Source organism: Erythranthe guttata, chromosome 13 (genome assembly GCF_056151865.1).
Source record: "Erythranthe guttata isolate IM_541 chromosome 13, IM_541, whole genome shotgun sequence".
Taxonomy (NCBI): Eukaryota; Viridiplantae; Streptophyta; class Magnoliopsida; order Lamiales; family Phrymaceae; genus Erythranthe; species Erythranthe guttata.
This window is the reverse complement of record NC_142545.1, coordinates 12,421,454-12,449,027: the sequence shown is the minus strand read 5'-3', so window position 1 is coordinate 12,449,027 and position 27,574 is coordinate 12,421,454. Positions and strand designations below refer to the sequence as shown.

The window sequence follows — 27,574 nt, the reverse complement described above, 5'->3', positions numbered from 1 at the left end:
ATAACCCACTTGAATAGAAAACTAAAAAGACTAAATTACCCCTATCAAACAAAAGTTCTTGTTTTGATTTAAAAATAATTATTCTATAAAATCAAAAGCTTAATGTATATTTTTTGTGAAATGAGAAATAAAATATATTATTGTGTTTTTTCTATTTTACCGCACATATATTTTTTTCTAAATTTAATTTTCATTTCAAATTTAGAGAAATGTTTTTTTTAGATTTTTCCAAAAGAATAAAAAAAAATAAAGACTTTGTTTCTTTAAAAAATTAAAGTTCAATAACATCTATAATATAATGTATTATATAGAAAATAATAATATAATAAATATAATTAATGATAATGTTAAAGAATTTTCAAATTGATTTTTAAAATCGAATAAATTGTCAATCGAACAATAACTAGTATTATATACCTTTTGTGCTGTAAAATTAAAAAAATACAATAATATATTATATTTCTCATTTTACAAAAATGTACATTAACCTTTTCATTTTATGAAATAATTATTTTTAAATTAAAACAAGAATTTTGGACTTGATAGGGGTAATTTGGTCTTTTGCAGTATTATATTTAAGGGGTTATATGCTAATTTCATACCATAAGGGGGTCATGTGAAAAATTTCAAAACCACAAGGGGGTTATGTACCTAATTTCATACCATAAGAGGTTATGTGCAAAATGTCAAAACCACAAAAGGGTTATGTGCCTAAATTCATACCATAAGGGGCTCATGTGCAAAATGTCCAAACCACGAGGGAGTTAAGTGCTAATTACCCTTTTTATAATAAAGGAATCCCAATCAGTCATATAGGATTAACCAAATAGCTTAAAAACCACATGCAGTGTGATCTAAAGGGTTAAAAGACCCAAGGCTGAAACTGGAAAAAGAAAATGAAAAGAGGAGAACAAAGAAAATATACGAAAGTGTTTAATGAAACATATAAGCCGGTGGAACCCACGATATTTGGCACTTAACAACAACATTCACCAATAGATTAAATACAATTCTTGCAAAAATTTTGTTTAAACGTGTATATGAATTCGTTTTTTTTTTAAAGGGATTCGAAGTTGAATTTACTGACACAAACTCTTGTTTCAAACCACCACTCACTCATAGCGGGCATCAAAATATAAATTGGGTAAGAAATGCAATTAAACAATGAGTGGTGTTATTTCCACCCTCAAAGTATGGAGTATCTCCAGTCACCACTAAAACTATATAAAATATTATAAATATCCCTCAAATTTCTAATCTACTATTCTTCTCGATTAATCCTCATGTGTTCTAAGTTATTTCTATTTTTTTTTCAATGAAATATTTATTTCAATATATTTAAACATCTATATCAGATGACCTGAAAATTGTGCAACTTTTTTTTTCGAAGAACGAAATCATATTAAGCAAAACTTGTCAATTATGGAGGAAGTTCAGGACCTTCCATACAAGACTCTTAATTTATTGCTCAAAGAACGTGAATTTATGCTCTTTTTAACCTTCGTAGATGTTTTTCTCTGACGAATGTATTGTTCACTTAAGGGGAATAAGGTGAAATTTTTTGGTAAAGAATCTAGTGAAAAAATGTGGAGTTTTTGATAAATATTTTAATTAGTTTAGTGGTGGACTTTTTATGAATTTGTACAAGAGTATATGTGAAAGAAGAAAGTAGTAAATAATATATCTAACTTGGTGGTAAAATAAAGTATAGGTGAAAGAAGTAGAAATTACTAAAATAGAAAATATATTTAATTTGGTGGTGAAATAAGATATTTTGAGAGTTAATGGCCACAGACACAGATCAATTATTTACTCTTTATCTTTTTTTTAGGGGCTCTTTAATATAACCCATCAATATTTCTTTTAAAAGGGAAATGTCCAAACTATTTTGCACCATTTGAGAAAAACCCACTCTTAATTTCAGCCATCCATTTTCCCAATTATGTCCCTCCACCTTACACACTATCCGCCCCCATCTGCGTGTCTTTCTTTATTTCTTTATTATTTTATAATTTTTTATAATTTCTTTTTTGTTTTTTAATTTCTATCATGTATATTAATCGACTATGATGAACTATAGTCGATTAAAGTCACCGATAAGAATGGTAACATAGATGAATGTAAGTGTAACAACAAATTCTTATCTGCGATATAAACAAACAAGAAAAATTGAACAAAGATGATTTTATTGAATTAAAATAAATAAATTGCGGGCTACAATCTCTATTTTAATCCTCTGATTCTTCTCTCTAGAAAAATATATAGTTGACTTGAATTTTCGGAGTCGGGTCGTTCACTTGATCTTCTCCGGATTTGATTTTGGATTTGAATAACGTTTTCCAAGGGTCTTGCGACTTGTATCTCGGATCGAACGTTGAACTTTGACTAAATTTGACTTGAAGATCTTGAAATTCTTGATGGATTTGGCCCTTCAATCTCCCAATGATCTTGACTTGAATTGATTAACGTTAATCCGAAGGTTTGGCGCCGTTATCTCGGATCGAACGCTGGATTTGATGAAGAATGCCTTGAATTTCCTCAAGAACACCTCGAATTTGACGAAGAACACTTTGAATGTAGAGAGAGAATCTTACCTCCTACGAATTCTTCTTCCTTGCTTCTTGAATTGTAGAGAGAACTTTTGCTCCTACGGTTTCTGCTCCTTCAATTGTGTTTGAATTGTGAAGGAAGGGTCTCTATTTATAGTGGTAGAACAAGAGTCCTTGATGGGCCTTACTGATGATGTGGCGCGATTTGATTGGCCCGATTTAAATTGATATTTATCTCTTGTAACTTGGAAGAGAAGAAATAATCCTATTGGCCAATACATATTTAAAATCAATTATCTATTTTAAATTAGGAATTTATTTAATAAAATTCTTAATATAAAAATAGAAAATATATAATTGAAATTTAATATAATATATATATACACGCATATATATATATATATATATATATATATATATATATATATATATATATATATATATATATATATATATATATATATATATAGATATGACTTTGAATGTTTAATTACATATTTGCCACTTAGATAAATTCACTCGGCTCTATGGAAATTAGCAATTTAATTGCTTGAAAATTTATTTGTCTACAGTAAGCAAGAAAAAGAAGAAGAAAGAGTTGAGAGGAAGAAGATTGTATTTCATATACATTTTCCATCGTACAAACATTATGCCTATATTGACTACTAAAATAACAAATCACAACTACAAAAATGCAAATTCAACTATATTTTACAAAAACAAACAATATACAAAATTATAATTAATTTAAACAATTGGAATCAATAAAAAAATTTGAAAAAAATAAAAAATTGGAGTCAACGAAGCCGACTATGATGTGAAGCATAGTCGATTAATTATCTGCTACTAAAAAAAAACAAATCACAACTGCGAAAAAATACAAAATCAACTATATATTACAAAAACAAAAAATACACAAACATTATAAATGATTTATGCAATTCGTTTGAATAAGCAAAAAATTAAAAAAATAAAAAAATTGGAGTCGATGAACCTTAATCGACTACCAGAGCATAGTTGATTAGCTTAATCGACTATGAACATGTACATAGTCGATTAAGGTTTCAGCCTGCGCGAAATTCTCTACACGCGCCATCCTCCGCCTAAATCTGCCTCCCCATCGTCATCACACCGCCGCCACAACACACCATCACCACCTTACTTTGACATTATGACGTTTTTTTTTATTACAAATATATAAATAAAATCACAACTCGCACCACCAACCAAAGTAGAACCACCACCCATCAAAATCCGATTCCCGCGACAAATCGACAATTTTACCTCTTTTCGCCGCCGATGTAGCAATCGTGGCATTCAAACTCAGAATCGCTATCATAATCATCATCATCTTTATGGATTTTGTTAAGATTTGCAACGACGATGACCCCGACGGGGACGGCAACGGAGACGGTAACGACAACGACTGCTTCAACGGAATTGGCATCGTTGTTGTGGCGGTGATGTCAGTGGTTGGTTCTTCATTTTCCGATCAAGAGAGAATAACCTAAAGAATTGAGAGAGAGAAAAGTATAATAGAGAGAAAAAAAAGCAGAGAAAAGACGGGAGAAGATAAAATAAGATTAGGGTTTTGAAAGAGTATATATAGTAGACAATTAAGGGTAGTTTTGGAATTACGAAAATATCACTTGGGTGGAATATTAGCTAAGAAGATTTTCTCTAATTATTTTTGGGAGAGGATGTTTCCTTAACTCATTTTCCTAAATGGGGAGTTTTCTCTAATTTTCCCTTTTTTTTAATGAATTATTACTTTATCTAAAACAGTTTAATAGCATCACGTGGCGTTATTTCAATTATTTATGTAATTTAAAATCATCAATTGCACCATCTGGCGCTGTATAAATCAGGGGTTTTTTAGATAAAGTCCCCAACCAAGCATGTTTATTATTCTAGGTTTAGGGGCTATATGTCTTTCACCAATAAGCCCATCACTTTAATATATATTATAAATAAAGGAAACACTCATGTATATCTCAATATTACCCTCAACCATTTATACCCAATTCTTAATTGTAACCCCAATTTAATCAATTTTGTCCACAAAAATCCAATTTTGACCACAAAAATTCAATTTTAACTTTTTTTTAGCATACTTTAATATGATCCAATTTCACCCTTTAACTTAATTTAATCTCAATTTGACCCCAAATTTCACAAATTATTCAATTTCACCCTTTTTTTTCTTTCAAATTTTTTCACTGGTTTCCGGCGTTGACTTTTTTTTTTTTGCTTTTTTCTTTTCTTTTCTACCGGATTTTTTCGTCGGTCTCCGGCGTTGACTTTTTTAGTGTTTTTTAAGTATTTTTTTTTTTGGTTTTTTTTTTTTTTACGTCCGACGCTAAACGTTGACCGTAATTTTGCTGTCACTGACAGTAAATTAACATAATTATACTGTCAATGACAGTAAATTAACGTAATTGTATTGCCATTGACAATACATTTATGTAATTGTGCTGCCGTTGACAGTAAATTAATGTAATATTATTATTTTTTATTTTTTGTTGTTTTTTTTTTTATTTGTTTGATTTGTTGACAAGTCAACGTTATTATATTACTGTCGTTGACAGTAAAATAACTGTAAACACAATAATATTACTGTCAACGACATCAATATTATTATTTTTTTTAGGTTTTTTGTTTTGTTTAAGTTATTCACGGAGTAACGTAATAATATTACTGTCTATTATTGTAATATTACTGTAAACACAATAATATTAATGTGGTTGACGGTAATATTACTGTTGTTATAGTAATATTGTTGTCAACCACATCAATATTATTATTTTGTTTGGATTTTTTGTTTGTTTGTGTTATTCATGGAGTAACGTAATAATATTACTTTCTATTATTGTAATATTACTGTGGTTGACGGTAATATTACTGTTGTTATAGTAATATTACTGTCACTCACAGTAATATTAATTCTTTTGGTTTTTTATTATGTTTACATTTGTTGAACAGTCAACATAGTAATATTACTCTATTACACAATAATAATGAGTTTTGTTATGTTAATATTACTGTGCTAGAGATTAATATAGCAATATTACTGTGTTAAACTGTAGTTTAGTTTCATTTTACTGTGTTTAACAGTAATATAGTTAATATTACTGTTAATCACAGTAATATTGATGTTTAAACGAAAAAAAAAGGTTACAGAAAGATAGAAAAGAAGAAAAAAAATATATTTGAAAAGTCAACGCCGGAGACCGGCGTTGGCCGCCGGTCAACGCCGGAATCCGGCTGGAAAAAAAAAGTTTTTGAAATTTTTTTTTTTTGAAAAAAAAAAGTTTTGGGTCAAAATTGAATAATTTGTGAAATTTAGGGTCAAATTGAGGTTAAAGAAAGTTAAGGATGAAATTGGAGCATATTAAAGTATGAGGGGTTATTTTAGGCCTTTACAAAAATCTGGACCACGTGCGGACTTATTTGTAAAAGAGTTTTTTGTCTTGATCTCTTTATAAATAAGTACCCATTGATGGGCTTATTTGTAAAGACCCCTATAAATTATGTACCGAAGGGAGTATCCAAAACATAAAAATAAAAACACGTGAATAATGTATTAGCGTATATATATTATTGACTATTATTGTTATTACTATTATTATTATTATTATTTATTATCGATATATATATATATATATATGTATATATATATATATGTATATATATATATATATATATATATATATATATATATATATATATATATGGGTATATATATATATATATATATATATATATATATATATATATATATATATATATATATATATATATATATATATATATATATATATATATATATATATTGTAATCTTGGCATGTATATCTCTTAGTTACCTTGTGTAATAGGTAGTGTTCTAAAAATCGGCCGAGGCGGCCGATTAATCGGTCTCCGAGGCGGAGGCGGTCCAAAACCTTTACGATTTTAGTGTAAAGATTTGAAAGAACGGTTTTTTGCCTGTGAGGCGGTTTTAGGCGATCTGAGGCGGTCTGGGGCGGTCAAACCTTTAAGGCGGGTCAAACTCGATGGCAAAAATTCAAAATAAAATTTGGGATTTTAATAAAAGAAAATATGAGTTTATGCCTTATTTTGTGTAAGTTAATTGTTATTGTTAAATAACTAATGATGTATGCTATGAATGGTCAGGAACAAATGTAAATTCAAAAAATTCGCCTTTTTTATTTATATTTTATAAGGATATTATGTATTATGATCTTATAATTATTAAACTTTTATTATGTTATTAGGATATATACATGATGGAGATATAATTATGTTGAAATATCTTTTTATACATGTTTAGAGTATTTATAAATAATATTTAGAAATATATTATATTAAATTTTAAAAACCGATTTATTTCCGATTTATCACCGATTAATCACCGCCGCACCGATTAGTCGTGAGTCGGTGCCTGACCGACTCGAACCCGATTACCGCTTTTTACAGCTTGGTAATAGGTTAGGGTTTTCTACATGTAACGATATATATTAATAATATACGTGAGAGACATAATTTGTCTCTTTCTCCAACTCGATTTGTCCTATATGGTATCAGACACTATGTTAACCTAGCAGTCACCACCACCCTCCCCTCAGCCGGCTCTCTCTTCTTCTCCATGGCCTGTGACGAAGCTACTCCCCCCACCGCCCCTCTCAATCCTTTCCACCTTTCTCATGCCATCTCCAATATTAAATCTCTCATCCCCGTTATCCTAGATTTCAAAAATCCCAACTACCAAAAGTGGAACCATTTTTTCACAATTATCGTCGGTCGTTTCTGCCTTTCCGATCTTCTCCATGGAAAACCCTAACCCGACTCAATCTCCGCCGATGAATGGCAACGCGCCGACTATCTCATCCAATCTTGGATCTACGGCACCATCTCCGATGATTTGTTCAACGTGGTTCTCTCCAAAACATCCACAGCCAGTGATATCTGAACCACCATCTCCTCTCTCTTCACCGACAATAAAGACTATCGGGCCATTCAAATTGAAGAGAAATGCAAGTCCCTCAAGAAAGTCACTTTCTCTATTGACGATTATTGTCAAATAATCAAAACCACGGCGGACAGCATGGCCGATGTTGAAAATCCAATCTTCGACAAACAACTCGTTCTACAAATCCTACACGGCCTTCCAAAAAATTGCGGGACCGTCGCAATCTCATCTCTTTTCAAAATCCCCTTCCCACTTTTCTACAGACTCAATTGCTTCTCCACATGGAAGAAAATAGACTTGCTGAACCTAAGCAGACCGTTGTTGTTTTCTACGCCTCCAATGCGAACTGTCCGCCCAACAGTTCGCGTTATCAGCGCGGGGTGGCTGATCCAACCGTCGCGGATGTCGCGGACCTAACCGTCACCCTATGCAGCACTACGGCTACATAGTGTTCATAGCGCATCTCAACCCTAACGCGCACCCTACCAACATCAGTCGTGCCCATCGATTCTTGGACCCGCTCCAAATACAAACTGGGATAACCCTAAAGGCATGACAATGCCGCCTATGTTCGTTGACCCTAAATCCTCCCTCTATGACAAGAAGCGCAACCAGGAACACCTGCCGCCGGCGGTGGTGGATCTCGGCCTTACGAACAGCACCGACACTCTCCAAGTGGTGGCCAACAACCTCACCATCATGTACTGCGAGATGACAGCAACTCTGACGCCAACGACTTCATGGGGCAGGCTTACTGCGAGGGTGACGAGAGCTCGGACAAGGCGGCGGGTTCCTCGGACCGTGGCTCCCACACATCCGTCCACGCGTGGGTCGGAGATGTCAAGGATCAGCCCAGCGGTGAAGACATGGGGAACATCTACTCTGTCGGGCGGGACCCGCTCTTCTACAGCCACTACGCCAACGTGGACGCTGTGGCAGTACTTCCTGCCGAGCAACAAAGTCCCCGACAAGAGGATCATAGACACTGATTTCTTGAATACTGCTTTCTTATTTTACGACGAGAACGCGCAGTTGGTGCGCGTTACGGTGAAGGACTGCTTGGACAACTTACGAATGGGGTACGATTTCGAGAGGATCGATCTGCCGTGGCTGGACTACCGGCCGCCGCGCCAGTCGGCTAGGGCGAAGATCAACAGGGCTAGCTCCGCCGCCGCACCGAAAGCGGCGACGCTGTTGTTCCCGATGCATAAAACGGGTAGTGAATTTAGTAAATTGGTTGAACAAATTAATTAGTGAAAATATGAAAAGATTATCTGCAATGAACGTAAATTTGCCGAGGCGAGTTGACTCTGTCCTTAAGACGAAATTTCCCCGCAACGGTGCTAACGGATTAAATGGAAATTGTCTCCCAAGATACAACGGCAAGGCTTGGAATAGGAGCACTCCAAATCCCAAGTACGACGAACTGTACTTTGTGTAGAACTTTTCGAGAGAATCTGTGAAGGGTAGGCTTAATATGCAGTAGGCTTATTTTTGGATTGAAGTGAGGAATTGTGGGAAAGTTAGGGTCTATTTATAAGGTTCGAAAAGTAGTGTCCTTTGGAGCAAAAAGGTACCTTTGTTTGAATGGTTGCACCATTTCAAAGGTACCTTTTGTTTGAATGGTTGCACCATTTCGAGTTGAGCCAATTGGGAGTGGTTGCACCATTTCCAGTTGAGCCGAATGGTTTGCATTGGTTCGGTCGCACCAATTCAGACCAGTCAGATCAATCGAGATGGGCTTCGAGTAATAAGGGCCCAATGGGTTAAAATCCCATGACCTAATGTTTTTGATATATATACAACTCAGTACTTCTCTACTTTTCCAATGTGGGATAACTCAAAATCCCACTTTCCTTAGTAATTTTTCATTCACCACAAAATTGGTTCTAATCCAAAATTCATTTATATACTTAATTAGACCGTACAATAACATTGATAAAAAATTGTTCATGGCTCAATTTTTAACCAATTTTCCCAACAATCCCCCACATGAATGAAAACGAGGGCGTCGATTCTCTCTAGAGTTCCCACGAATAGTATTGCATCGGGATAGGTAGCATATAGCTTTGAACCTTCCGTAGTGGAGTTACATCGGATTTACTAGGCTGAGTAGTGAACGCGATGTCTTGAACTGTCAACCGTTCGTGTAAACCAAGACAATGCAACCCACACAATACTATTCTCACATTTCCTTAGTTCTCATGATTGTGTCCGTTTTGGCCGTGGACACACATCTTGGATTCATAAGTGTTTGTCAATTCTTTTGAAGCGGCCCTCACTTCATACACTTACATAGGTGATCTCCTATTAAAGGTATCCTGCCAATACCTCACCTTTTGTTACAAGATTTTGGAATCATTAAAAGCTTTCGCTTATCCTTTACCCTCTCTGTAGGTAGCACTATTATCTTTCGCGGGAATGAGTTAGGAATGAGTTCCTTAGTGCTCAACTGAACTTTCTTAGCGTAGTTGTTCCTTTTGAACCAGTTCTTGGGATCTCCAGTCAGCATGGTTGGGTTACCACCAAGATTGTCCTTAATTTATGGGTTTTAATCCCATTCCCCTAGATAGGCAATATGTTTGATCTCTTTAGTTGACTTTTAGTCGCGGATCCGCTATTAACCATTGATTTTCATAATCAATATTATTTCTTTTGAGATCAATTGCCTAATGGTCTTATGTGAACGAGTGTATCGATACTTGTCATTATACATGTCGTTTGTGCCCTTAACGTAACCGATTGGTTATCACAATTTATTCATAATTGTAGACACCGACTAAGTCCAACACGGAACATCCTCCAATAATTTTATGAAATTTATTCAACTTCTTTTCTAACCTTATCTCAAGTTATACATTCGAATTCGTCCATGAATCGAGCTATTCAATTTTGTTTGAGGATTTCCAAGATACATAATCTTAGTGGACTCAAATATCCAATGTACTTTCCTAATACAATAAGATATTTTCTTTAATGTAATCCATTTAAAGGCGATACTTAGATTACCTAAGAACCCTTATAATATCATTGAATGATTATTTATTTTGGAATTACATATTTACTAGTTTGCAATTCATTATGCAGCCAAGCTATCCAAAAATATTTGTAATTGAACCATGGTTCATCATTATTTTTGGCAAGGTAAACACTTGGTTTTTTAGACAACTAGATCAATTTTCTAGTAGTGTCTCAACATGAGACTTTCAATAAGACAATCTTTGTTTTAGTGACTTTAATCTATAAGATTACATCGTCTAAACCCTCGTCATTTGACATCAAACATAATTTTATTTTTATTTTCAATATTTTCTCAACGTTCAAAATAATATCATGATCATTATCTCATGATTATAATGTCGTCTATGGACATACACTTCCATGTGCTTTTAATATAAACACACTGGTCACACTCGTTATTACGAGAACTATTTGATAACACAATTTTATCAAATATTACTTTAGAATCACTTAACGAGTTTCAATATCTTGTTATAAATAATCAAGATTTTCCATAGCTATTTAATTTAGCTTAATTGGACCACCATTTTAATTCTTCTTTTGAATAGTCCATCTAAACCTTAATGGTTTACTACTTGAAAGAAGACAATTGTCCATCGTTCATTTTATAACTCATAAGTTAATAAAATCAAATCAAAATTAAACGTATTGATTTTCTTTGCCATCTTGTTGTATCTTGATTGTTCATCACTTTGATGATTTACCACTCACACATATATTAACTTGGTTGTTCATCACTTTGATGATTTACCACTCACACATATATTAACTTGGTTGTTCATCACTTTGATGATTTACCACTTACACATTTATAAGTTCTTTTATTACGAACTTATTTATTTTCTTATTTTACAAGAAAACACAATATAATCAATTTGCATCAAGAGTGACTATCTTGTGCACAATCATTATTTATCCACTTAATTATACTAGGCCTTACACCCCCACATTTCTAAATATTAATGTGATTACTGGTTAGGGCCTAAAGACCCCCACATTTTTTAAATATTAATGTGGTTAGCTCGGAGTATCTAATTTATGTGTTTAGGGCCTAAAGACCCCCACATTTCTAAATATTAATGTGGTTAGCTCGGAATGTCTAATTTTCCCCACAAATTCTAGAGTATGTATTCTAGAATTTATCATTATGATATCCATAAATTTTTTCAAGAGTTTCAATACTCATTTTTTAATTCATTTGTCAAAGTTGCATTTTCCAACTTTCATTCAGATAGCATTTAAATGCTTTGAAATCCTTATTTTATTTATCAATAAGGATACACAATGTAACAAAATACATTTCTTCTTTAGTTAGAGAAATATATTGGATCACCAATATGATTTAATTACAAAAGAAATTGTATTTCAAGAAATCACAAAAAGAGAAATCTTCTCAAGATACTTAAATCTTGTCAACAAATGAGATAGTAAGATTTCTTCCTTTTCCTCAAAAGAGAAAATTCGTCAAGATACTTAAATCTTGTCAATAAACAAGAGAATATTAATCTCTTCAAATGGTGGTTGATCTCCACTATTCAACATTAAAGTTAGAATATATAAATTCTAATCTTAATCATTCATAATTTAGGATTGCATGTCCTAAACATGCTGTTCAAAATTCAGTCAAATCCAACGATTTAATTCTACAAAACGAGCTCTTAATTAAACTGCTCGAATTTTATTTCAACAAAACATCCATTGTTGTTAACAACTATTTTGGATCTTTGAAAAATCAAAATCCGATCTCATCCATTCACATTGTAGATCATTATTTTGCAAATGTGATATCAAATCAAATCGAACCCAACGACTCGATCTTTTTTTTTTTTTTTTATGTTCTTGAGACAAGAACTACTCATGTGCTCTCATGAATTGAGCTTCTCTTTCTTTCTTTTTTATTTCAAATCATGCTATTAATTAAACCGTAGTATGATTCATATATATAAAACATATGTACATCAATATTATAATAAACATAATATTTGACATGTGAACACGTCTTTCGTACTAGTTGAAAGAAACAATATATCAAGCATATTATATCAACATATACATAGTATACACACGAGTATATAATAACATCAAATTTGAACATAATATTTCATGGCATAAATAAATTCATGTCCAACATAATGAATTGATAAAAATTCTATAGCACGTAATCAATGCATGTCCATGCAAACACAATTCTAAGGAATTAGTATGGCTTGCGCAAATAATAATATGTATAATAATATTCCTCTTACTAAGTGACTCATACTTAATATACGAGACAAGTCTAATCGATCATGACAATAATAAAAACGTTAATAAGATCACGTACTCACATATTCGAAAATCAATCAACCGGACAGTTCCATATCAAATGAAAATTGGGAGAAAGTTAATCCCATATCAAACTATAAGCAATTTATGCAGATAAATATTGGATTTTCATGAGAAATGTCATTAGTATAACACTTATCATGCGGTTTATAATAAACTTATTCAAATAATTAGCACATACGCTATCACTTTATTTTATTTGGGATAAAAATATTTCTATTATTAATGTACATACACAAACATAATGAACATCCATTAAGCATATATATTGTATATGGTTTACCATGCTTCCACATAGAAAATTAAACTATCATGCAATAATCCACCATTATATCATATAGCATTTCACAAATAGATATCTTATAATTAAAAAGTGTACCCGATAAATTATATGTTCGTCAATTCAAGATTTTGTGGGTAGCACCAAATCGTGTCAATATTATGGCAGTGCTGAATGATTTATTCATATCTCATCCGTCTGAAGTCCGATTATGTTGATTCAATATGATCCGAATAGCCAACAAAATTATCTACAACTTTTATGTTTTACGTTTTCAGAGATTCGGATTAGATCATGATCAAAATAAGCCTCGAAGTCGGAATAGGTGTGCTGTAAAAATGCACCTACAATGGAACCACAAAAAAAATATTAAATAATATTCATGGATCGAAAATAATATAAAACCTGATCATTATTCTTCGACTCAGTCTTCTATCAACAAAATTTCGTGCATTGGAAATTTGTGAGGCATTTAATATGCGACAAGTCGCATTGGTCACGAACGGTTGTATATGAAAAGGTGCATCGGCAGTTCTGCCACCCTTTCGTATTTTCGTCATAACTTTCGTACGAGCTCCGATTGTGATGATTTAACATGTTCTGGAAAGCTCGGATTGTGATGATTTAACATGTTCTGGAAAGTTCAACTTTTGTGAAATGTTAATTTGCCATGTTCGAACTTTAACACCTTCGAAATGGGGCAGGACTGTGGACTACATGTTCTGTCCGAAAATGAACTTTCTCCAATTGTATTTTGTAACTTCTTGATTTTTGACAGACTATCTTCTTCTCCATCCCGTTTACCAACGTGTGCAGAAAACACAATTTACTAAATCACAATATTTCGTCTTAAGATTGTTGTTCTCGATGCATAAAACGGGTAGTGAATTTAGTAAATTGGTTGAACAAATTAATTAGTGAAAATATGAAAAGATTATCTGCAATGAACGTAAATTTGCCGAGGCGAGTTGACTCTGTCCTTAAGACGAAATTTCCCCGCAACGGTGCTAACGGATTAAATGGAAATTGTCTCCATAGATACAACGGCAAGGCTTGGAATAGGAGCACTCCAAATCCCAAGTACGACGAACTGTACTCTGTGTAGAACTTTTCGAGAGAATCTGTGAAGGGTAGGCTTAATATGCAGTAGGCTTATTTTTGGATTGAAGTGAGGAATTGTGGGAAAGTTAGGGTCTATTTATAAGGTTCGAAAAGTAGTGTCCTTTGGAGCAAAAAGGTACCTTTGTTTGAATGGTTGCACCATTTCAAAGGTACCTTTTGTTTGAATGGTTGCACCATTTCGAGTTGAGCCAATTGGGAGTGGTTGCACCATTTCGAGTTGAGCCGAATGGTTTGCATTTGTTCGGCCGCACCAATTCAGACCAGTCAGATCAATCGAGATGGGCTTCGAGTAATAAGGGTTAAAAGCCCATGACCTAATGTTTTTGATATATATACAGCTCAGTACTTCTCTACTTTTCCAATGTGGGATAACTCAAAATCCTACTTTCCTTATATTTGGACTAGTAATTTTTCATTCACCACAAAATTGGTTCTAATCCAAAATTCATTTATATACTTAATTAGACCGTACAATAACTTTGATAAAAAATTGTTCATGACTCAATTTTTAACCGATTTTCCCAACAAGCTGTTCCCTCTGACGCTTGACGGAGTGGTGAGGTTCCAGGTGGACAAGACGAAGAAGGGGAAAGCAGACGAGTTGCTGGTGCTCGAGGATATCAAGGTCGACACGACGAAGCTGCTCAAGTTTGACGTGTTTGTGAACGACGAGGACGATAACCCCGGCGAGCTCGACAAGGCCGCGTACTTGGGCACGTACACGCAGGTGCCGCATAAATCTGCGAACAATAATAGTTCGACCTCTTCCATTAAGCTGAAGCTGACTGAGCTCTACGATGACATGGATATCGATGACGACGACACCATCGTGGTGACGCTGGTGCCGAGGCATCAAGGCCCCGGTGTTACCATTGGTAGTATCAAGATCGTCGAGAATCCACCTAAACCGGCTGCCGGTAGTTGATCATTAGTTTCGAATTGATGCATGATTTCGATATGCATGCTCGTGTTTGCTTCCGATTGTTTTCCTATGTTTGCGATCGATGTGTGGAATAAGGTTTCCTTGCGCTGTGAAATCGTGTGTGATATGATCTTGCGTTTTAATTTCCGTAGGTTGCTTTTGGATCTTCCTTGCTTTGGTTTCTGAATAAATTATGTGTCACTAATTAATTTGTGTGTCAAGTGTTACTTTGGTATTAGCTACTGTTTGCTAGATCGTCTAGCAATTGGGGTGGTCGTTCCGTATCAAAATTGAATACCGGTTACCGAACAAAAATATACGGTTTGGTTCGGTAAATTACTGAATTACCGTATAATTTCATTAAAAATATTAAAAAATAGTTCAAATTCGATTATTGTGTCTGTCAAATTATATTATAAATATTAATATTACATATATAAAATAATTAACAAAATTATATGTAAAAGAAAATTGGTATTCGGTAAAATCGAATTAGACACGGAAATGTTGGAAATGAAGAAATAGAATTACCGATTCTGCATTAGATATGTGTCAAATTTTATGGTCGGCTTGAATCGATCGATTTACGGAATGGGTGAACACTCCTATCTAGTAGTAAAAAAATCAGCAATTATGAATTGGGCAACGAGATGTGAAAACACATGTGACAAAGTTGTCTTTTTGAAAAGCTTCTAAAATATGTTTCATTATTCAACTTTCCTGTCAAGAAAAAATATTTTGTATAAAACTACAAATATATATTAGAATCATTATTAAAACTACAAATATACATTAAAACCCTGAAAACATTATTGTCCAGCAGCATGTTGGAATCATGATTTTGAAGAAATTTGTACATTTTCATTTCTTCGGCCGAAATGGCGTTTCGTTTCAAAATTTCTTCTAGAAATTCAAATTTTTGCAGCACGTAATCTAGGCGCGCGATGGGCGGTTTTGAGTAATTGGAAAGGGATTGTACCCGTGGATTCCCTCCTCCTCATTTCTTATTTTTGTTATGGAGGATTTCCAGTTGTTGATAATTGTATCTGCACGTACTGCAAACAAATAGTAATAGCGGACTCCTAAAAGTTGGATGTCGAACTCAAATAAAATACTTAATTGTCTAAATGCTTATAACTACCAAATATTTCACAATTGTGATCGATCTTATCAAGTAGTCCTGAGGTTTTTTTTTTAAACTAAATTATCCAAATTATCTAAAAAAAGCTAACAAATACGCAAATTAAGCAGAGAAAAGAGGTCACGGATTTTATCTTCCACTATGCAAGAATTGCCACCCATAATTCCTCAACGATGCACTATATGATTCCGATTATTAACAATTTTTTAAATTTATTAGAGTTATATTAGAGTTTTGGATTTTTAAATTGAAAAAAAGGATTTTCCTAGTTTTTAATTCCAAGAAAATTCGAAACTTTGTGAAAATTTAAATTTATTTCAGAATCTGGAATTTGAGTCAGTTAGGAGTTTTAGGATTTAAATTGGGAATTTTTGGAATTAGTTTGCTAATATTTCGAAATTAGGACAATTTGCATACCATTTAACATGTTTTGTGCTTTAATGTTTATGTTCTTGATTTAATGGTGATGAGTGATGAATTTTGGTATTTTGGTACTTTAATTACTGTTGGATGTGTTAAATGGCTGTGGGAAATTGATTGAAATGGATTATTACCTAGATGTGGTAATAAGTCCATTAAATGAAGGTAAAAAGGTATTTGTTCTTGAGCTTGCTTTGATGAGTAATTAGTGGTGTTTAATGTGTTGATTGTGCACGTGTGTGTGCTGAAAATGTATGAATGTGTGGGTGCTGATCATGCATGGTGTGTGTGCCGTGTGTGGTTGTGTGTTCATGTGTGTGGATTTGGGATTTTTGCCCAAATCATAATTATGTGGTAAATTGTGATATTTGTGTGAATTGTGGCACTTGATTGATATTTGTGATGTCATGTGTGGGTTATAGCATTATTTCGAAAAGTTGCATTAAATGATTTTTGTTTGAACGATTAATGGAATATCGGGTAATAAACAACGCGGATATAGTGGGCCGGTATCCAACTAGGATGCTGTGGTAGTGGTTTGATTCCACTTAGTGAAAACGGGCTCGTAACAGGTTTGTTATCTGGTACAGAAATTAATCTTTCACGGATCCGATAAACCGAAAAATGTGTTTTTCATGATTTTCACAAAAAGGGCATTTTAGTCATTTTGCATAATTACGTGATCTTGTTAAATGATGTGTTTTCGTGAGATATGTGATTTGACCGATTGCCTTGTGTTGTTGTGCCAAACGTGGGTAAGAACGGGTATACAATATTATATATTATATATAACGTATTTCCAAAGTTCGATAATACTCGGATTTCTTACTAAGCTTTATAGCTCATATAGATGTCTTTTAATTGCAGGTAGTAGTAATCCTCAACCGGGATGGATCGAGTAGTGGATCGAGGTCTTGCCCGGAGTTTTGGAAGACGTACGAGGACCTATGAACGATGCTAGACTTTTGGTTATTTTCTTTTGGTGGTGTAACCTTAAACCGTAACATTTTCTTTTCGTACTTTTGAACTCATTTTCGTTATGACTCGTACTTAATTCCTACTTTAATATAGTAAGTTTCGCAATTTACTAATTTCATGCCTTCGCTAGGAATTTTCGAATTATTCACCAAAATAACCTTTTGGAACTCTGATTTCTTCTCGAACCGAAAAAAAAAATGATTAGTGAGAATGTAGCACTCGAATGAGAAACCTCCCCTCGAAACTTATTTCCAAACGAAACTTTTATTCGGCCAAAGTAACCCAACAGTATTTTCTTTTTGAAAATGCAAAGCCTTCAATACCCAAAAGAAGATATTTTTAATAATTGCATATTCGCCCCATCCCAATGTTTCAATAATTACAAAGAGATCCTTTGCTTCCGCTAGTTTAATAAATATTCCGATAAACCGGTTCGATTTATCGCCCGACTAGAAGGGGGGTGCTACATTTAGTAGTCATAAAATGAAGAATTGTGTCTTAAAATGCGATTATATGGATGCATTGGCCCCACAATAATATATAGAGTGTAACAATACTATATAAATGGCAAACATATACTTTATCAATGAACAAAGCGTACTATATTCACGAATAACTTGTACTTCACATGTGTATTCACTGTACTTACTTGATGAACAAAGCGTACCATATTTTGTGATAAATTTAGTTATACCAATTTCATTGACACTTTAAAGATCAATAAGTATAGGAGATGCATAAATTATGTTTTAGATGATTATTCTAAATTGGGCCAGCATTATTGTTGCGTTTGGAATACAAGATTCTATAAATATGTTGAATTTCATACATCATACTCATATACTATACAAGATACTCATATAAGTGTATCATGCTCAAGTGTAAAACTAATATTTTCCTCAAATGTTACCATAATCGATATTGATCGACTCCCACATTGTCTCTATTCATTTTTAATAGTCTTAAAATCAAGAATTGTGTCTTAAATTGTGATTATATGGATGCATTGGCCCCACAATAATATATAGAGTGTAACAATACTATATGAATGACAAACATATACTTTATCAATGAACAAAGAGTATTATATTCACGAATAACTTGTACTTCACATGTGTATTCATTGTACTTACTTGATGAACAAAGCGTACCATATTTTGTGATAAATTTAGTTATACCAATTGCATTGATATCAATAAGTATGGGAGATGCATAAATTATGTTTTAGATGATTATTCTAAGGTGGGTGAGCATGATTGTTGCGTTTGGAATACAAGATCCCATAAATATGTTGAATTTCATACATGATACTCATATACTATACAAGATACTCATATAAGTGTACAATGCTCAAGTGTAAAACTAGTATTTTCCTCAAATGTTACCATAATCGATATTGATCGACTCCCACATTGTCTATATTCATTTTTAATAGTCTTAAAATGAAGAATTGTGTCTTAAAATGCGATTATATGGATGCATTGGCCCCACAATAATATATAGAGTGTAATAATACTATATGAATGACAAACATATACTTTATCAATGAACAAAGCGTACTATATTCACGAATAACTTGTACTTCACATGTGTATTCATTGTACTTACTTGATGAACAAAGCGTACTATCCATGAATAACCCTAACTTTATCAGTTTATACATTGTACATACTTGATGAACTAAGCGTACTATATTCACGAATAACCCGCATTTTACAAGTATATACATTAAACTTACTTGGTGAACAAAGCGTACTATATTCACGAATAACCCGAACTTTACCGGCAATATATGTGTATGCATACTAAATTATATTATAAATATTAATATTATATGTATAAAATAATTAACAAAATTATATGTAAAAGAAAATTGGTATTCAGTAAAATCGAATTAGATACGGAAATGTTGGAAATGAAGAAATAGAATTACCGATTTTGCATTAGATATGTGTCAAATTTTATGTTCGACTTAAATCGATCGATTTACGGAACCGGTTTATCGGAATACTTTATTTAGATAGCGGACGCAAAAGGATCTCTTTGAAATTTTTAAAACTTTCGAGTAGGACCAAAATGTAATTAATAAAAATCTGTTTTTAGGACATTGAAAGCCTTGGGAATCCTTAAGAATTTCGAAAACTTTCTTAGGGTTATTTTGGTCGTCTAAACTTTTCGTTTCAAAATAACTTTGGAAAGGGGAGAGTATTATTCGAGTGCTACATTTATATAACTATAGGTTTCATTTTTGGTTCGAAAAGAAATCAGAGTTTAAAGGTATTTGGTGAGTAAAGGTTTTCGGGTAAGAAATACAATTACTAAAATAAGCGGACCAACTATATTAATATTCCAAAATAAGGCCCATACTAAATTAAGAGTTTAATTCCCCTAGCAAGGAAATACTAGCGTTTAGGGAAACGAAATACGGAAATTATTTTTAGTTAGATCACCAAAATACTACTAGCATAATTTATAGACCCCTCGTACGATCGTCAAAAGCTCCGGCCAAGACTTCGATCCACTATTCGGTCCATTCCGGCGAGCGATTACTACTACTACCCGCAATCAAGGAAGTATATATATGAGCTATTAAGCCCAGTAAGAAATCCGAATGGATAACGAGGTTTTAAAATATGGTTTTACGTACTTATATTAATAAATACACATAAGCATCACATCTTACCATTCGTCGGCAAACGAACACACACACACACACACACTTAATTCCAATCTAAGCACGTAAATCGACTCAAATACGGAAAATTACCAAATTACCCTTTTCATACAAATGCATGAATGAAAACATTTTCTGTTGTTCGGATCCGTGAAAAATTAACTTCTTTACTTGGATGATAAGCATATTATTCTGAGCCCGTTCTTTTGGTGGAATCAAACCACCCCTTTATCTATAGTAACTATGGTTGGAATACCGGCCCCCCGTATCCCGACTTATCCAACCCAAGCATTCCATTAACCTTTCCTTTCGTAAAAATGAAATCTCTTTTTATGCAAGACCATGAGACGAATGAAACTCTAATACAGAAATGACCACTTTACGACATCACAAATATCAATCAACGAGCATACAAACAAAATCCAATTATCCACATAATATACATATATACACGACAATCACACACATATATATAACCACTTAAGTATAGCACATAATTCACAAATTATTATAGCATCATATTATATAGGGGGCTTAAGATATAGGTCCCTAGTAACAAAACTTATTAGAACTAAATGACAAGTCTAACTAAATCTTTGCTTCACATCCTTTATAAATTTTATTCCAAAAATGCCCTTAACAAATAAAAATTGTAATATACATCAAATAATATTGTAACAGCATTTATCATTTTCATTTTTCCATCTAACATTTTTTTATTATTTTTTTACGTAGAACATATTTCTCTTTTTCTTTTTTCTACATATTTCTTTTTTTTTTCATGTCGTATTGTTTTCATTATTATAAAAATCTAATTATATCATTTTTACACTATTATAAAAAACATAAAAAAATCTTTTTTTTTCCAACATAATATTGAAAATTATAAAAAAAATTGTTTTTTTCGTTTTTTTATTCAATTTACATTTTTTTAATTTTATCTGTTGTCAAAATTGTAGAAGGCTATGAAACACTATGGTATACTATGATATAGTATGGTTATGGTGTACTACAGTGTACTATGATCTCCTATAGTTTACTTATCTAAACCCTAAAAGCAAAGTATACAAAATATACTACGGTGTACTATAGTCTACTACGGTGTACTACCAAACCCTAGCACCCAACAACACCCAATCTCGCCAACCCTAGTCGTAAACACAGCAGCCGTCAAACCCTAGAAGCCGACACCGCCGACCACCACAGCCCCACAACACCGCCGACCACCGCAGCCCCCCCCCCCCCCCCCCCCCCCCCCCCCAACCACCGACCACCACAGGCCCCAACACCGCCGACCACCACAGCCCCCAACACCGCCGACCACCGCAGCCCCCCCCCCCCACACCACCGACCACCACAGCCCCCCACAGCGCCGACCACCGCAGCCCCCAACACAGCCGACCACCGCAGCCCCCCAACACCGCCGACCACCGCAGCCCCCCAACACCGCCGACCACCGCAGCCCCCAAACACCGCCGACCACCGCAGCCCTCCAACACCGCCTCGACCACCCCAAACCCCCAACACCGCCACGACCACCACAACCCCCCGCCGTCGCCTCGACCACCACAACGCCTTGCCGGAAGATAAAGAGGCGAGAGGGAGAGGGAGAGTGAGCGGCGAGAGGCGAGATAGAAAACAAAAAAAAAAATCTGAGAAGAAGAGGCGAGAGGGAGAGGGAGCGGCGAGATGCGAGAGAGAAAACAAAAAAAAAATATGATTAGTTGAATAAACGTGGGATATTATATTTAGGGTATAAGGGCAAACTAGGGATAAAATAAAAATTAGGGATGTGGGTCATATATTATTTTAAAATAGGGATTTAATTAAAAGATTGAATATAAGGTTGTCATTTAGTTCAAATTAGGTTTCATTTAAGGGACTCTTGGCATATTAACCCTATTATATATTTATATATATCATAAATTACACACACAACGGCACACACACACGGCACACACATATATATACACACAACATGCAGCCCCCAAAACACACTTCAAATGGCATTAAATTATCACACCATGCCCTTAAAGCACCAACATCTTTATCTTTTCATTAATGAGATTTCTCCCACTTTTATTCATTAAATGTATTAAAAATTCCTACAGCCCCTTAACATAGTTCAGCTGCAGATTTATAACCACAAATTCACATTCTCACAATTAATACACAAGGCATAATGATTAAAACACAAAAGTTCCATTTATGACATATGCACAACCAATATTTCGAAATAATAGCAAATATCCTCTAAAAATTCTCAAATTTAATTATAGGCTGCCTAACTAACTAAATGAACAGATGCAAAAAGAATTTTCCAGTTTCCTCAAAAATCTAATTTATAAAAATTAAAATACTCAACAAGTAGTGTTGAAGCCAAAAAGTGATTTTTCCAACAAATATTAATTCCAAACTATGGACGAATAGAGGGCCTGTCCGGACGATTTGAAGGCCCTGGGCGAAAAATTTAAAATGTGCCCTCTGGTAAGGAGTTTAATTAATTTTCTCTAAACATATGCTAAACTAATGAAACGTATAATTTTCTTTCATACGTCGTAGGTTCATTACAATAAAACGAGTTTACAGAAAAATGGGTTATAATTATTTGGGCCTCGTTAAAACCTTCTTAGGGAAAACCCCGTTAGGACAAAACCCCTAAGAAGGAAAAAGAGTACCCCTAACCCAAAAAAAAAAAGCAAAACTAAAAAAAAAACAAAAAAACAAAAAAACAAAACAAAACTAGTAAGATCACACGATACACAGAAGCAACCAACGTCAAGTTATCATCCATTTTCTTTGTAGCTTGATCACCGCAATTAAGCATCACCTACAAAATAATAAGAAAAAACAAAAACAATCAAAGTATCATTTAAAATGTCTTCTTGTTGCACTTTTAGAAGCAAATTCATCAATTATACTATCATATGAAAATAAATAGTATTGCTAAAGCATTAAGCCTTTCTTGAGCCATTGTACTTCTCAAATAAGATTTCAACAATTTTAATTTGGAAAAACTTATTTCCGCCGATTCAACAGTAACAAGAATAGTCAATAATATTCTATAAGCAACCATTACATTTCGAAACATATCCATACTTTTTACAAACTCTAATATCTTAATGCAATTCCATGGTTTATTTATTTTATATGATTCACTTGGTAACATAGCTTGCAACACATCTAATTCAGAAAATTAAATCTCTAGCATTAACATCAGAAACATCACCATATTTTAAGGCATTTTCTAGATTCTCACAATGACACTTTAACTCTTTACTATCTAATGAAATAATTTTTTTTGCATTGAATAAAAACCCGAAAATAGATTGAAACAATTGCAATTGTTCAAACCTACTCCTCAATTGAGAAGGAGCATTGTCTACTATTACAAGAAAATAATTTGTTCTAAAATATTCTTCTGCTGATGTATGTTCTCTCTCATTATTAAAAGTTTCATCAAAATGCCTCTTTCTACTAAGTTTTCTTTTTTTAACAAATACATGCTCAATTTCCATATCAATTGCTATTTTCTTAGCATCTATAATGGCTGAATTTAATCCATTTAATCTATAATTCTCAAAAAAATGAAATCAATCATTCCAATTGTTTAACAGCAACATCGAGACATATATCTTCAGATTGTAACTTCCTACTGACTACATTAATTCGAAGCAAAACATCATGCCAAATAACCAAACATAGTATAAATTCAAATTTTGAAAGTTCCCCTAATGCTAATGATTCGGCATCTCTACTCAGTTTGGCATCATCACTAATTTCTACCAATTTAGGCAATGCTTCTCTAATTTGGGAAACTTGAGATAAAATTGCTTTAACACTTTCAATATGACTTTCCCAACGTGTAGTTGACAATGATTTTAAAGTTAATCCATCAATATAATCAAGTAAAATATTCCAACGTTTTGTGGAATTAGCAAAAACAGTATATATGCATTGACATGCTCCAAAAAAACTTTTTGCTTTGATACTAGAGTTTGCCATTTCACATAGAATCAAATTAAGACAGTGAGAAGCACACGGCATGTAAAACGCTCTTGGATTAATGTCGAGCAATCTTATTTGGACACCTATATTTTTTTCCTTTCATATTAGAGCCATTATCATATCCTTGCCCCCTAACATTATCAATATCAAGTGAAAGAGATGCTAAAACAGATTTCAATTCATTGAAAATCCCGAATCCAGAAGTATCAACCACATTTCTATATTATAAGAAGTGCTCTTCTATTTTTATTGGAGTATTTGACCATGTACACATCTTATAATTACTGTCATTTGTTCTTGATGACTTGCATCTGGAGTACAATCAAGGATTACAGAATAATATTTTGCCTCTTGTATTATTTCAATAATTGCATCTTTGACTTTTGAAGCTAGAATTTGTATCAACTCATTCTGTATTTTATGGCTAAGATAATGATAATGAATCTTTTTATCTTGAATTAGTCGAAAATGATGTTGCATTACCGGATCAAACTCCCCAATCATTTTAATTAAGCCCAAAAAATTTCCATTTGCATTTTCATTAAGCCTTTCATTTGTGCCACGAAATGCCAAATTATGTATTGCAAGACATTTTACAGTAGCAGCTATTCTAAGCATAACTTGTTTCCAATGTTGAGTATCTTGCTTAATTAGCTCTTGTATTTCTCTGTCAATTGTTTTATTTTTGCTCAATCGAATTCGCAACTCAACACAAGTTCTTAAGTTAATGAGATGTTCTTTACTATTTTCATGTTGTGTAAGTTTCTCGCTAAGATGTTTCCAATCACAAATTCCTTCGCTTCCTAATAAACTTCTACTCGGCATTGTTTTAAATAACTTACAACAAAAACAAAAAAAATTATCTAAATGTTTTGAATATACTAGCCACTTTCTATCATGTTTTTCCCCATTGGATAATACTCGTATATAAAATTTGAGGAGAAATGCCTACCAAGTTTATCAAGAGGATATTCTACATTTAATTCTCTTTTAGGACCTTTTTCTACAAGCAAATCTCTAAACTTTGGATCTAAACCATCCCATACCCTTGGGTCATAAATATCCACATCCAAATTTGGTTCGTTAAATGCATTATCACTTTCTTCATTTATATTAACTTCATTCTCAGATTCAATTATATCACCAATTTCTTCATTCACACAATTTTTATTCTATTCATTCCCCTCTTTAATATTATCTAAATTCTCAATTATTGCATCACCTAAATTATCATGTTTTTTGAAAATCCATTTAGCCATAGATTTTCTTAAATGCACATCTTCCTCATCTTGCTTTTCTTTTTTTCCCTTTTTTTTTAAATCCGGTGTCTTGTTTTTTAGGACTCATATTAAAATTTCAATGAAAAATTTAAACTCAACAACAATACTAGTATACTACTAATCAAAATAAAAATAAATTAAATAAAGAAACAATAACACCTGAAGAAATAGAAGTTCAGAGGCTTGTTTTCTTCGTTTCGCAATTCACATGCTTGTTGACATCTATAGACTTGTTTTCTAATTCAAAATTCAATTCCTATAAGTACCTGGAGAAACAAATATAATTTAATACATAAACTATATAGTTGGGTGAAAAATAAAAAAATAAAAAGAACCTACTGTAAGAGCGAAGAAAATCGTTGGGGCCCGTCCTTCGGCAGGATGACGGGAATTGTTAGAGTCCTTTCGCCCGAAAATATGCAACCGTTTTCTTTGAGATTTATTGATTCACTTTGGGAGAACGAAATTGAATTAAATTTCTCTTTTGCTTTGGAATTGAACATGAAAAAATATTGATGTAAACATCCAATATATTGACATTGTGAAGAAGAAGAATTTGGAGAGACAAATCTTGGAAATCCAAGATCTGCTTTGAGAAGCTAATTTTTGGGCTTGGATATAGGAATTTACCGTTGAATTGATTGAGAAAGAAAAGGAGAAATAAATTGAGGGCTTGAAGATAGGGGTTTGTCGTTGAATTTATTGCGTAACATAGGGAGAAAAAGAAATATTGGAATTAAAAGAAACACGGCAGATTCAGATTATTGAGGAGAAAGGAAAACTAGGGGAAAAAAAAAAACATAAGTATCAAGCTCTGGGCTTGGACCCAGCTCGCCCCTGGGCCAGGGCCGCATCTGGCCGAATAGAAAGTAACAAAATTCCACTTACTCTTACTGAGATTTTGAAGGTGAAAACATTTTTCATGCTGAAACTTCAAGAAATTGCAGATTAGCCCTAAAGATTCATAGATCTACACATGCAACCCCAAAAATCTTGAAAATTCACTTTCTTTTTCCAAAATTCCCAAAAATTCGAAATATTAAATCTCTAAACACAAAATGCTTCGATTCACAGATTATAACGTGGATTAGACATGCAAGAACACAAATATCAAGATTAGCACAAGATTTCGGATTTTACACAAAAATCCATAATTTTTCGAAAAGTGAGGAAATCTTTTAAGTAGTTTTGAAAATTCTTTTCCATACTATGATACCCTTTAATTGCAGCAAGAAATTCGAGATTTCTTCCCTATCAAAGAGTGTTGGCTGAAGAAAGAAAAACCTTCAAAAGAAAAGAGGGTTTTTAGAGGAAGAAAAGAATGAAGAAGAAAATGAAAATACAATGTTACCTCCTTCAAGAAGTGGTTCTAAAATTGATCCAAGCTAGTTGAATGGAGAAGGTGAGAGCTTTGATATCAAGTTGGGAGGAGTTTAGATCTCCCGTAAGAGGGCAAGTGTTTTTTATGGTGTTTTTGGCATATTCAAGGGTGAAACTTATATAGGGGATTTGCATCTTAATTTCTATATTTTTTTCTTGAAGAAAATTGAGGTGGTGGCCGATGGAGGTGGTGGTGCTCCGGTGGTGATGGTGGAGAGAAGACAAGTGGGAGTGTAGGTGTAAAGAGAAGAAGAAGGAAGAGTGTCTCTTCACATTACTAATCCACATTGAGTGTTGGATTAGTGTAAATTAGGGCTGGAAAATAATTACCGCCTACCGAATACCACGGTATACCTACCAAACAATACCGAAAAATTACCGAAACTTCGGTAACCATTACATTTGGTACGGTATTAGTACCGTACCACTATTATACGGTACGGTAGCGGTATTGTATTTCAGTACCATGGGAATACCGTACCGTACCACAAATTTGAATTTTAT

The 27,574-nt window shown here is 33.4% G+C and overlaps 1 long non-coding RNA gene and 1 pseudogene across 1 annotated transcript; one reads left to right on the top strand and one right to left on the bottom strand.

The window, feature by feature from the left end:
- Positions 1 to 3,904: 3,904 nt before the first annotated feature.
- Positions 3,905 to 15,195, top strand: LOC105961589 (polyphenol oxidase I, chloroplastic-like; annotated as a pseudogene).
- A 10,613-nt stretch (positions 15,196 to 25,808) lies between these two features.
- LOC148765938 (uncharacterized) lies at positions 25,809 to 27,374 on the bottom strand. Its single transcript, XR_016029113.1, has 2 exons — positions 26,030 to 27,374; positions 25,809 to 25,956 (listed from the first exon to the last, which is right to left on the bottom strand). It is a non-coding gene; the product is annotated as an uncharacterized LOC148765938 (long non-coding RNA).
- Between the last annotated feature and the right edge of the window lie 200 nt (positions 27,375 to 27,574).